The sequence below is a fragment of the Cheilinus undulatus genome, linkage group 1 (assembly GCF_018320785.1).
Source record: "Cheilinus undulatus linkage group 1, ASM1832078v1, whole genome shotgun sequence".
Classification (NCBI taxonomy): domain Eukaryota; kingdom Metazoa; phylum Chordata; class Actinopteri; order Labriformes; family Labridae; genus Cheilinus; species Cheilinus undulatus.
The window spans coordinates 37683830-37697572 of NC_054865.1; the positions used below are offsets into that span (position 1 = coordinate 37683830).

General features: G+C 41.5%; 1 protein-coding gene across 3 annotated transcripts in view; it reads right to left on the reverse strand.

Moving 5' to 3' along the window:
* The window catches only part of dagla (diacylglycerol lipase, alpha), a 59420-nt gene extending 46345 nt beyond the window's left edge, over window positions 1-13075 (reverse strand). For 2 of the 3 annotated variants that reach the window (XM_041812397.1, XM_041812230.1), the window contains exon 1: window positions 12335-13075. The gene's annotated coding sequence lies outside the window, so the exon portion shown is untranslated. Of the gene's footprint in view, window positions 1-11784; window positions 12067-12334 lie in introns of those variants that run through there. The other variant, XM_041812308.1, reaches the window with a different exon arrangement.
* Between the last annotated feature and the right edge of the window lie 668 nt (window positions 13076-13743).

A 13743-nucleotide genomic window follows, 5' to 3' on the forward strand; every position in this document is an offset into this window, starting at 1 on the left:
ATCTAAAGTCAGCAAAAACAGCAAACCAAAGTCCCATCTGTCTTGCAGACAGCAGGTTGCTGTGGTACAACTGGCAGCAGGTGTTGTGGAGTCCCACTCTTCAATTTCACTCAAGAAGTCTACTGCAGCAACAGTCACATCCAGCCAAGCTGCTGATTAAAACCACTGTACTTTCTATGTTAATATCACCCTGAGAAACCTCATTCACCACTGTGACCAAGCTCAATAAGATGATGTACACTGGCTAAGCAACACCCCCCCACACACACACTCACACAAACACACACAAAGGATCCAAAAACTGGTTTAAAAAAATCTCTGGTAGTTATATTCAAAGCAGTGAATCAAAGAAATAAGAATTTACTTTCTGATTGTTTCACAGCCCTTGCAATTTCAAAACTTACAGCCATTTCAAACTGGTGGCCACATCCCATCTGTGTCATGGGTTGATTTTCATTTCGGTTAGCATGTTAACAAGTCACCGCTTTCAGATAAATATCTACTATCTGCCAATAAAATGGCACATAGTCCAGAGCATGGTATTATCAGCATGATGTTGGTATTGGCAGATATTAGCTTGAAAAAATGCATATGTATATCAGCAGATCTGAAAGTTTATGCCAATATTCACAGTCAATACAGAATATCAGTCATACAGGTGCATCAAAAAAATAAAATATTTACAATTATTTTTTTCTCGTGATTTACTTAAAAAGTAACATTTCCATATATAACAGATCCATTGCATACAAAATGAAACATTTTGAGGCTTTTGTTTCTAATCTTGATGATTACAGTTTACAGCTCAAATATTGGAATATTGTGGAAAGTCTGATTTGTAAAGGTTTCCTGAGGCTTCATTCTCTAATTCTGATTCAGTACAAAGAACTACAATCATGGGAAGACTGCTGGCTTCACTCTTGTGCAGAAGATAATCAATGACAGCCTCCACAAGGAGGGTAAGCCACATAACTCACTGCTGATGGGGCAGTTTGTTCTCAGAGGCCGTATCAAAGCAGATTCATGGAAAGTTGACTGTGTAGAGCCATTCCTGAACTACAGACAACATCATAAGCTTCTCATCTGGGCTAAGGAAAAAACAGGACTGGACCATTGTTCAGTGGTCCAAAGTCCTTTATTCAAAAAAAGTAAATTCAGCATTTCATTTGGAAATCAAGGTCCTAGAGTCTGGAGGAAGATCATGGAGGCAAAGAATCCATGGTGCTTGAAGTCCAGTGTCTTCAGTTTCAGTGATGGTTTGGGGTGCCATGTCATTGGTGGATGTTGGCCCACTATGCCTTATCGAGTCCAGAGTCAACGCTGTCACCAATCTACCTGGAGATTTTAGAGCACTTCATGCTTCCATCTGCTGAGGAGCTTCAGAATTCCATCTGTTTTTTGCAGATGATGTGGTTCTGTTGGCTTCTTTAGCCAGGGAACTCCAGCAGGCACTGGGACTGTTTGTGGCTGAGTGCAAACTGGCCGGAATGAGGGCCAGCACCGAGGCCATGGTCCTCTGCAAGATAACGGTGGATTGCTCCCTCTGGGTGGGAAGGGTATCTCTGGCCCAGGTAAAGGAGTTCAAGTATCTCAGGGTCTTGTTCACAACTGAGGGTAGAATGGACTGCGAAATTTACAGGCAGATTGGTGCCACATTGGCAGTATTGGAGATGCTGTATTGTACCATTGTGGTGAAGAGGGAGCTGAGCTGGAAGGCAAAACTCTCAATTTACTGCTCCATCTTCGTTCCAACCCTCACCTATGGTCATGAACTCTGGGTAATGACCGAAAGAATGAGACCGCGGGTTCCACTGGTCAAAACGAGATCCCTCAGGGTGGCTGGGCTCAGGCTTAAAGATAGGCTTGAGGAGTTCATACATCTGGAGAGATCTTAAAGTGGAGCCACTTCCCCTTTGCCTCAAAAGGACGTAGTTGAGGTGGCTTGGGCTTGTGATCAGGATGCCTCCTGGTTGCCTTCATGTGGAGGTCTTCTGGGCGCGCCTAACTGAAAGGAGTCCCCGGGGAAGACAGAGGACTTGCTGGAGGGATTATACATCTCATCTGGCCTGGGAACACCACTGAATCCCCCAGGAAGAGCAGGAAAATGTCGCTGGGGGAGAGATGTTGGGGTGGACTTGCTTAGCCAGCTGCCACCGCAACCCAGCCCTGGATAGGCTGAAGAAAATGGATGGATGGACCAGTAGTTTTCTAAGAATCATTTATTTTTGATAAGTTACAATAGAGTTCATCAGTGTCCATTCAGTACTTATATAAATAAATAATATTAAACAGCTAATTTCCTTATCCAGAATCTAAGAATTTTCTCCCAAAACCAACCTAAAAGTAGAATTTTGTGTCTTCCTACAGTCCTGGAAAAATTTAGATGTTTGTAATTCTGTAAAGAGAAATAAATGGTTCATGCTGTGTGATGCCTTATGAAGGTTCTATTGAGTCAACACTAAAATCTGTTTATCTACAGGCAATCCTCAGGCTTACGAGGGGAGACTGCTTGAAGCTCACATAAGCTTTTCACGTGAAAGTCTTTAAGAAAAACTTTGTGTTTGTACAAAACTGACAAAATATTCAATACTCATAAAAAAACAAATATTTCAAAATTGTACAGCCCTTTAGCAACATTATTGTGACAGGACAGTGGATGGAGCAGGAAACTGGGGAGAGAGAGAGTGAAATGACATGCAGAAGCCCATCCTAAGCGCTAGTCATCATTGCCCAAACATCTTCATACCATGTCATATTTCTAACCAAAAAGGTGCTGCCAGCAAACAAAAGACAAGCAAAGAAGAGAAAGATTGTTTTAGTACCAAAACAGTGCCAGTGTTTTTTGTACATTTGGACAGTTTAAAGGCGTTGGTACTTTTGGACTTATGCATTGCAGTAGTATCAAAAAGCCATTGTTACTTGAATAATTTAAGTTAAAAAAAATCTGGTTTTGTGACAATCTTAGTTTGGACAGATTTATTAAGGTCCAGTCAAAAACAAACAGGTACTTTTGGCAGATTAATACAAACTCTAACTCACAGGTGTAGTCTGTCACTAAGCAAACAGGATGCCCACTTGTCTCAAACAGGAAAGCTGTTCTGGTGAAGCAATGTGTTTAGCGGCGCTTGACAAAACAAAGGAGAAATATCGTTCCCCTTTTACTTTGTGTAGTGGCTGAAACTCTAGGGTGCTGTTCTGAAGCTGTACTTGCTTCCATAAAAATGGGATATCTGCTGTGGTGCACTGAGCATGCTCTTAGGGTGACTATATTTCTTGTTGTCAAGTCATGCATGTCTTACTGTGTGCTCATCACGTGGACAAGTAACCACCACACCTGATCTTTATCCTGTTGGATTACAGAGTTAATCCACCATAAAAAAGTGACAGGTATTCATTACAAAAATTGTTCCCATCTTAAGCCAAAAAAACAAAACAAAACAAAAAAAAAAATTCTGGGCATTGTTCTGTAATTATCACTGTCATTCTGTGCTTTCCACTGGTTCTAATGAGCCACTATTCACCCACTGTGACTCAAAATGTCAGCATAAACAGCAGCTTTTCACTCAGGATGTGCTGGAGGTGATGTCTACTGCATGTAAACTAAGGTGTGTCCTATAGGTGAGCACACTCAAGCTTTCACTTGAGCTTCTGCATCTGACACTCAACTCATTCTAGCACAAAGTGTTTAAGTCCTCTGCTGGATCATGGGAGGCCAATTCTTTGTATTTTTGTGAATACATTTTTTATATCACAGCTAGCAGAGTTCATTTTTCTTTGTCAGGACAAAGACAACACAGACTGTGGTTTGGTTGGAAAAGTAAATATACACCATGCAAATATTCCACTTTTCCACCAGTAGTTTGTGAGCTGTGACAAACAGGCTGGTATAGAGTAATGTTGCTTTTCTGCAGGTAGCTTTTTATTGTGTCAGAATCAATAGTAATGAGCCAAGTGTTTAGAAAATAGTGAAGCGCGACCACAGCACAATCCCAAAATCTCTCCGCTTCTCTGTCATCCATCCATCTGTTCGAGTCTCTCTCTTTTTCAGCCTGGGTCAGTGTTACACTCTGCTCCGATCATTTGTCACATCCCTGGCTCTGCTCCTGCTGTCTCTGACGATCTCCTCTCTACATACTCTGTCACACTTCTACTGTCCATCCTAAACAAATCTCACCTTCTCCCTCTATCTCCATCTCACCACTCTGCCTTCCTCATCTTCTGTCTTCCTCCTGCTCTCTCCTTCTTCTCCTCCTACCCACACACTCATTCAGTATTCATATTTTAGAGGACATTTATGAGCATGAAACCGAGCGTGTGCATCTGCACCATTTTCAGTGCAGAGGAAACCTAAATTTTTCTCCTCCAGTCTCCCCCTGTCCCCCCTCCTCTTCCTTATCTAGCTAATCCAGATTCTGGTTTTGGTTTCGTGTTGCTCATCTTTTTTTAGACTGAAAGCCATGTGCCACTCACTCCTACTCTCCCTCTGCCTCTTTCTCCATCTTTTTCTCCCACTGCCACCCACTCAATCCCTTTCACCTCTTCCCACTCCATTTTCTCTTTTTCACTTGATGTGATAGTATGTGCACTGAAGACTGCATGCATGTTTGTGTATACATGAATGTTTTTCATGTGTATTAGGGTGGTAGCATATGTGCTCTGCCAACCTGACTATGGCTCGTTGCCACAAACCACGTATGGATGTGTTCGACTTGATTCTGGTGAAAGATCTGCATCGGTTTTGTCGGTGCTGCTCACTGCTGCAGGCAGCTATAGGTTTTCAGCAGCGTACTGGATGTATTGTAGCCCTTTAAATCGGAATTTTTCTCACACTTGTATCGAGCAGCTGTCTATGAGATGCTTCGCTGTAGAGTCACATGATTTAAGATCAGCAGCAAATAGATTTTGCAACACATGCAAGTCTGTCCAGGAGGGGAACCACACACATGCACACTCACATCCTCCTGCAAAGCACCTACCAAACCATCAATACTGTTTCCTTCATGTTACATAAAACACAGTTTACTCTTCACTCACAGTTGATTCTGACCACCTGTCCCGTGATACACGTCAACAAAAATGATGAAGCAGTGATATAAATTAGAGATGCAATGACTATAAAAAATCATGTTGAGCTCATTGGGTGAGGTTTTGAGATAAGCCTAAAGTGGGCTCTACCTCATCTGCACATGTGATTTACTTTTCTTCACTTTTCTCTGTCTGACTGTGCTTTTATAAATGTTCAAATAAACTAAAGCCAATACTGATGCTTTTTTCATGACCTCTTTTGGTGCAACACTCCCACAACGCCAACATTTCTTTTCATTTTTGACGACTAAAACAGATCACAAGTTGACCAAAAGGGTCGCATCTTGTGGTAAACATTAAATCCCTTCTGAATCTGCTTTAAGGTTACTGGTTGATATAAAGTTAAACTGATGCATCTACGCATCCCTAAATCTAAGCTTATCAAAGTATAAACATAAAACGAAAAAAACAACTTGAATAGATGAATATATTTTGTTCAACATCCCTGATAAAAATGCATTCATTAAGCTACGGCCCTAACCAAGGATGTTTGTTTAGCAAGTGAAGTCTAAAACAGGGATTCTCAATTGGTGGCTTGGGAGCAAACGGTGGGTTTTGAAAGTTGTTTCCAGTGGGTCGGTGATGTGTGACACGAAAACAAATGTGGCAAAAGTTCATGATGTATGGAAACCCTCAGAGAACATACAGTACATTCATGCATTTTTAAAAAATATTTTCTCTTACAACGAGTCAATTTCTTTCTTTTTTTCACGATTACAACTTATTTATCTCCTGTCACCAACAGAACATTGCTGGCTTTGTCAAGAAATAAGGGGTGTCCTAAAGAAGTTTTTGTGGTATTTTGGAAGACAGAGTAAATATATATGTACGCAAGCATTTCTGTCTGTAATTATGTGCTTTATAAACATGTTTGTTTTATCCTGTCTGTGTGCCATAATGTATTTTTTTCCATTTAAAGTCCAAACTGCAATATTTTGTCTTCAAGGGGGGTTGAACATTTTTAACAAGACTAGGTTAAAACTAAGGATGTTCCTAAGCATCGATTTCCCTATTTGACTAAACACTCATTTAAATTTTGTTTAACCGACCAATCTAAAGAAGAGAAAATCCCTAGAAAACAGTCAAATTCATCACAGAGTCATTGTGTCAGCAGGTGTGATGTTAGCCTGCTATTGACTATATTGCCAAAAATATTCGCTCACCTGCCTTGACTCTCATATGAACTTAAGTGACATCCCATTCTTAATCCATAGGGTTAAATATGACGTCAGTTCACCCTTTGCAGCTATAAAAGCTTCAACTGTGCTGGGAAGGCTTTCCACAAGGTTTAGGAGGGTGTTCATGTGGATTTTTTACCATTCTTCCAGAAGCGCATTTGTGAGGTCACACACTGATGTTGGAGGAGAATGCCTGGCTCTCAGTCTCCACTCTAATTCATCCCAAAGGTGTTCTGTCAGGTTGAGGTCAGGACTCTGTGCAGGCCAGTCAAGTTCATCCACACCAGACTCTCTCATCCATGTCTTTATGGACCTTTCTTTTTGCCCTGGTGTACACCCATGTTGGAACAGGAAGGGGCCATCCCCAAACTGTTCCCGCAAAATTGGGAGCATGGAATTGTCCAAAATCTTTTGACATGCTGAAGCATTCAGAATTCCTTTCACTGGAACTAAGGGGCCAAGCCCAGCTCCTGAAAAACAACCCCACAACATAATCCCCCCTCCACCAAACTTTACACTTAGCACAATGCAGTCAAACAAGTACTGTTCTCCTGGCAACTGCCAAACCCAGACTCGCCCATCAGATTGCCAGATGAAGAAGCGCGATTCATCACTCCAGAGAACGCATCTCCACTGCTCTAGAGTACAGTGGCTGCGTGCTTTACACCACTGCATCCGACGCTTTGCATTGCACTTGGTGATGTATGGCTTGGATGCAGCTCTCTACGCACTGTCCTTGAGCTAATCTACAGTGTGGCTAAAATTAGAAGGTAGCGCCACAAGCTTTCTTTGTCTTTGCAGATAAATATCGTGCTTTGATGTGTTGCCTCTTTTTACTTCAGATGCGTAGTTATAAGTGAGTTAAACCCTCGGCAGCCTACGTACCACTTTATTTCCATTTACTAGTTTAAAAAACTGTCATACCAAACTGTTCCTGCTACACGCTAAATGCTAATCCACTGCTGAGCTCTCATATTTACATCAGTGAAGTGCCAGACAGGAAGGGAGTGGCCATTAACTACAGCTACAGCGGCCTCTAGTGGCAGGAGGTTCATTACAGTTTAAAAGAGCATTATGGACCAGGATTTAAAGCCTGTGTTTTAAAAAAAATTATAGTTAATTAGTTTAAAACCAACTTGTAAATCCCATGCAAATTTATTTGATAAACGAATTTAACAGTTTTACCGATTAACCGTGCGTATCCCTAGTTAAAACCTAGCATATCGTTGACTGCAACTATCTGGGATGCCTGTTGAAATGCCAGAGTGAATTGTGTGTTTTGGTACAGTGATTGGTTTTTGGGGTGTGCAATAGTGCTGTCCCTTATGTCTGTGGGTTGATAATTGAAGGGTGGCAAAAGTTTAAAACATAAAGCCCTGTCAGCATTAAACAGCTAACCTGACATTCCAGATAAACTGTTTCATATATCAGTTGCATGAAAATATTTCAGATTCATCTGGCAAAGCCCTCATAAAATGCATTTAGGAAGGGCAGGACTTTTCAAAAAATTGTCAAAAGGTGACTGGAGGAATGTTCTGTCTGTCACATTCATGACAGGCCAATCAGAGCGACAAGACAAGATGACGTTGTGTGCATGTGCTACTCTTGAGCTGACAGGCTACCACTGCTTTAGACTGCTAACGGCAGAGCTTCTCTATGAATAAAATCGATGCCAAGGCTGGCCGGGGATGCGCAAAAAAATCTTCTCTGTCAAGAAAAGCTTTTGGTTCAGCTCTTTGCTACTGTTTTAAAAACAAATGAGGTTCTGTTCCAGTAAACTGCTGCTTTCCTACAGCTACATCAGAGCTAACAGCTACTGCAGCAGCAGCCATAGGATACACTGGCAAACCACAACCGTAACGACTGCAAACCTATGCCGAAGCAGATTGGGAAAAGAGCAAAAATATTTACCATCACTAAAAGCTTTCAGAGTTGCTCTCTGCCCTTGTTTTGATAAAGAAATGTTGTCCAGTTCTGACAAAACTGCCGCTGTGGCTAAGTCCAAGCTAATCCCTCCACTAGCAGCCATTGTATGAAACCACTCACACAATAACAAACCCATCCCCCCGTAACTATCACATACTCATGCTGAATCAGGTTGACAGAAGAGCAAAAACATCTTTCACATCGTGAAAAGCTTTTAGTGTTGTTTTCATTCTTTATTTCATACAGAAACATGGTCCAGCTCTAAAAAAACTGGCACTATGCTAAAGCTACATCACCGCCGGTAATCACTGTAGTTGAGGCAGCCATTATAAACAGCTTAGAGTACAACTTAACCCCACCCATAGCGCAACTCTGTACAGCTCTGAAAGTATCATTACTCACTCAGTCAATCGGGCAGTCACATACAGACCCACATGTAGGCCTGACCTCGGCGGTCAGCCAAAATGTAGGTCCCAGTTTCTCAAAAGGGGGCAGAGGTGGGTCCTGGGGCCTGACCAGTTAAGAACTACTGGTCTTAAACATTCTAATGGCCTCATTAATGCCTGTATTTTTAATTTCTTCCTGAGAACAAGGTTCACAGTGGTTACTAGACTTCCTGCTTCATAATTTTTCCAGAAATTCTGAGGGTAAATATAAACCATCCTCTACATGATACTTTTTAGTTCTAATTAAAATACTACTTTCTAATAACATTTTAAAGCCAAAAAAAGACAAGGCAATTTTATTTTTCATGCATCATTCATAAAAAAAGCAATTCAAAGTGCTTTACTGAGTTTAATAAAAAGGTCAGTGGCAGGTTGTCATTTATGCTGGAGCACACAATTTATTCATTTTTTTTTTACTTACTTTTTCCAATACCATGTTTTCCGTCTCGATACTGATTCCAATACCAGAGCATTCAGTATCGGCCAATACAGAGTACCAATCTGATACCTGTGTTTACAGTCAGGACCAACTGTACTCTGTCCTACACTGAACTCAGAAACTTCACAAAGAGAATCATAATGTACAGCCTCTGTATGATACTTAAAGTTGTTGTCTTGCTAATTATTGGGAGTTTTACTACTAAATATTAAAATAACAAATGGGGCCAATCACAGGCGCTCTCCATCTGTCTATTCAGAGCATGACGTGATGGCAGAACAGCCTGCCACTGGTTTACGGGCCCTCACAAAGACAAAACAATATGATGGTTAGCATTCAAGCTAGGAGTAATAAATGTCTGAAAACTGAATACAAATTGGATTTTAAAAGTTCAATGTCAGGTTCACTGGTGTAGATTTAACTTAATCTTTAAAGCTCCGAAAAGTCAGCCTAGACATGCTGCTGTAAGGGATTCAAAGGCATGGATAGCGCCAATAGGATGGCACAACGGCTAGCTTTAAAAGGGAAAAACAAGTAAGTGTTGTGTACGACAAACCTGTTCTGACAGTTTAAAAAAAAAAACACACACATACAGAGAACAAATGTCACTTTGCCGCTGCAGTGCTCCTTTGGTTTTTCTACGCTGCTCCGAAAACAGTAGCGCGTGCATGCAGTGTTTTCCGGCAACAAAGAAGAATTGATTTCCAGTTTGTAATGTTAATATTTAGCCATGCTAAATGTTAAAACAGTATTGCATAACTGGTGTACTTGCCAGTACCAATACCTGCATTTTAAGCAGTATGGTACGTATTTCTGATACTGGTATTGGAATCAGAACAACTCTAATTGAGACTATACAGGCAAAATATGACAGCTACCAAACTTGTGTCCAACGTTACTCTTAAAAATTGACCTAATATCTAATTCCTTTATCTAGGTGAAAAATTAAGTCAAGTCCTGTTATCTTTATCATAAGACCCCAATGTGGGCTACATGCTGTGATTTATTAAAATCTGACAACAGTGACATTGGAATATGATTGACTAAATGTGTTGATAGTAGTTGCCTGCAGCCTCTTTATAACCAAATACTGTCAAATGCAGACACAAAGCTGCAGCATCATCCTAACACAGTGTGGTTCCTGAAAATTAAAATCCAAACATCGTTATGACACCCTTTTAAAATCAAATAATTTGAATTAAGTAGTCTGTAAAGCAGCCAAGCTCATTTTGGGCCTCAGAAGGAGGATAAATACAATGCTTAAGAAAACAAAGAGACAACACAGTGGAGCTGCCAGGACTCCCTGGAGGTGCTTGGTTTCCACAAGGGTTGAAGCCTACAGGGACACCAGAAAACCAAGAGAAAACACTGAGCTTGGTGCAGTATTACATGACTGGGCAAGGATTTATGTGGATAATAGCTTAAATGATAATAATGCATGCATGTGTGCACAATACAGAAGTCAGTAAACATAAGAAAGGTACAAGTAATAACAGATAGGGCTGGGTAGTGTTTGGGTTTTTTATGATGAGTGTTAAATCGATGCTCTTTTTTTTAACAGTGCCTGAATTGAAACTTTTAAAAGAAAAATAATGTAGTTAAATAAAAGCCGTATTAGTATTGTAATATATTCAGAAAAATATCTTTAAAAGATGCCAGTAGATTACAGAAGTAAAGCAAATGGGTGCAACTCTTTTAAGTAAGCGGCTCAAACCAAATTCATATACCGGAGTTGCATCAGAGACGATAAAGTATCTGTGTCACTCAGTGGGACTGTGTCCTTGGTAGGAACATGCAAGAAGAGCACAGACATTACTCCGGACAGCAAAATGATTTAAAGATGTCAGCGCTCTGCTTAGATTAAACAAGTGCTGGATGCTGAAATGAAGCACGGAAATCTATGATGTAATTCAGTAGGGCAGGTATTAGATGCATTGAAATCCAGTACCATATTGGTACTGAATTTCAATACTCCTCCATACTAGTAAATAAGATGAATGTGTCATGAACCCTCAACACCTCTGTCAACAACAAACCTATGAGGCCTTTAGCATAATGCATTAGACTGAAATGAGTCTACACTACAGTATGTAACAGTTTGTGTAATGACTAAGATTTCCCTTGTTCCCCTCATCCTTCTTCCCTGAATCATCTCTGGTTTTGCTCAATAAAAAAAAACAGGGGAGACACATTTTCAGAGCCCTTAAGGGTGTTCTGGACAGCTCAGCGTTCTCCTGCTGACACCTCTGGTCCCGTCATTAGAGACAGTTTCCTATCTGCTGTGTTTACATAGAAATATCTTCAGCTGTTTGATAAAAATTGCCTGAAAGCATTTGCCATGGGGCTGGCAAGAGTCCTATGGCAATATGAAAAACATTAAGTGGAAGTCGTGAGAAAGGAGGGCCCAAATTATCGGTGGAATATTCTCAGGGTGATGATAAACAAGTGTGACATTCCCCTTACTGTCGCTGTGCAAGGTCCCTTTATAGAAAAGGAAAGATTGTCATTCATAGGCAACCAAAAGCATACAGTCCAAATAATGACCATACCTGAGTCCTGTTTCTCAGGTCATTCAGTCACAAATAGACAAGCTGACTTATAATTTGGCAAACACATCTGCAGGAAACTAATCAAAACCTGTATTAAACATTTGAGGAGCCAGCAGTTTCCACTACACTATGAATGTGTCACATCACTTTAGGACTCTTACCGTTAACTTGATCGGCCTGTAATCTTCTTGAAATTTTGTATGGTGAATGACCTGTAAAATGCAGACAAATACTACCGCTAACCCTGTAGATAGCTGACAGCTGGTTGTTTGTGCAAACTGTCACATCAAATTTGGATTATTGTTATTTGCTAGATCGGTGTAATCATTTTGGACATTTTGTTTAGATGATCAACTGTAAAATAATAGACATAAATAACGGAACAACCATTGACACTGTCGTTAGCTGCAGTCCTAGCTGGTTGTTTGTGCAACAGCATCTCAATGTGTGATTCCAACAAGTCGATTAGCGGCAGCGGCGGCAGAGTAATCTCATTTAATCAGGACAGCTGCTTAAGGTGGCATCCTGCGGGCCTAGCAATTGTGGATTTGGCCTAAGACAAATTCGTCCCAAAGCAGCATTAAAACGTGAGCTAAAGAGTCGGGTCACACTGTCCGTACCACTGCGTGCAAACTGTCCTGAATGTGAATACAGCAAAGGGCGGGTAGATTAACAGATAATCAGTCTCCATGTCCGGTTACCGTGGCTCACCTGAATTATGACGATGCCTTGCCAAGACCCACTGCATCGGTTCCGCTCGCTTTCCCATATCCCTCCGACTGTCGACCCGCCGCGCCTCAGCCTCGCTTTTCCCCGGCACCGGCTCAGGGTTTGGGGGTTGAATTCACAAGTGTGTCACCTACAGATTTATAATAACCCCACCACAGACGTCATTACAACTGCAGGATGAGTAGAGCAAGCGAAGACATCAAAGAGCTGGTGATTCCTCGGTTATCTGCCGGGTGTCAGGCAAACACGATACATGCCATCAAACAGCGTAATCAATTACACAGTCGTTTTTTAAGCCGCCGGTGACTGACGACTTGGCTCTTGGTTTATTTGCAACACGTCGTCGGCTGTGACAGTCCAGCGAGTGTCTCATTTTCATGTAGCTCCGTCGGAACTCGACATGATGATTTCTATCCACAGAAGACAGCAGCGCCTCTGCTTCGATGAGCCCTCCTTTTCACACGTTGCAGTCGGCAGCCTGTGTGTGCCATCAGCCGGACAACTCCCGAACCTCAGCACGGATAGCAGCTACACAGAGGTAGCGGTTCCCGGGAACCTGGCCCATCCCCTCGGACGTTTCTCCGGGAAAATACGTAGAAAGCGCTATTCTCCTTTCGTGTTTTGTTGCGTAAATCCCTTACTGTGCTCTGTTTACGCACACCTGACTTGTAAATGGCAGACCGCAGACACTTCGGAGATCCTGCGGAGAAAGGGCGCCACTGGTGGTTTGTGAATATCAAGGAATCGGCAACAGATTCAAAGAGAGCACTGTCTTTTAGAGAGGCAGCCACTCCCCTTTGTGAAGTCACCCAGAAAGACCCCAGAGGAGGGGGTTTAGGACTGCTTGTTTTTTCAGGGACTCTCAAATGGATGGAATTGTGTCATTTTAACACAATTATTACCAAATAGCACGACACTATCTTATATTTTTAAATACTCCTGTCTTTGATTTCCTCTCATGCAACTGCGCAAGCGCAGTTGAGTATTTACCCATAAGAACGTTCGTTACCACAGCGACGACGCAACGATGCCGAGACAGCTCGGTTTGTGTGCTAAATTAACATTAGTTTCACGCTGCATTTTATCTTAAAGTATATAAACCTGTCATATTAAATAACTGAAAACATCATGCGGGCCTGTGCGGACTCACACGCCTCAAGAAAAGCATAACTATGGAATTTCAAATCCACATTCGGTGAGCTAACGTTAACATACAGAGGAATGGATGCGATAATGTCGACATCATTTTGTAGAGTTTAAAGTTTTAATTTGGTATTCTGTGTCGGAAAACTCAAGTCAAATGCTTCCTTTCAGCAGAGTCCTCGCTCCGAGGACGATGCACGAGACAACTCACTCACTGCTGTACCGATAACTATCTTGACGCTTTACAT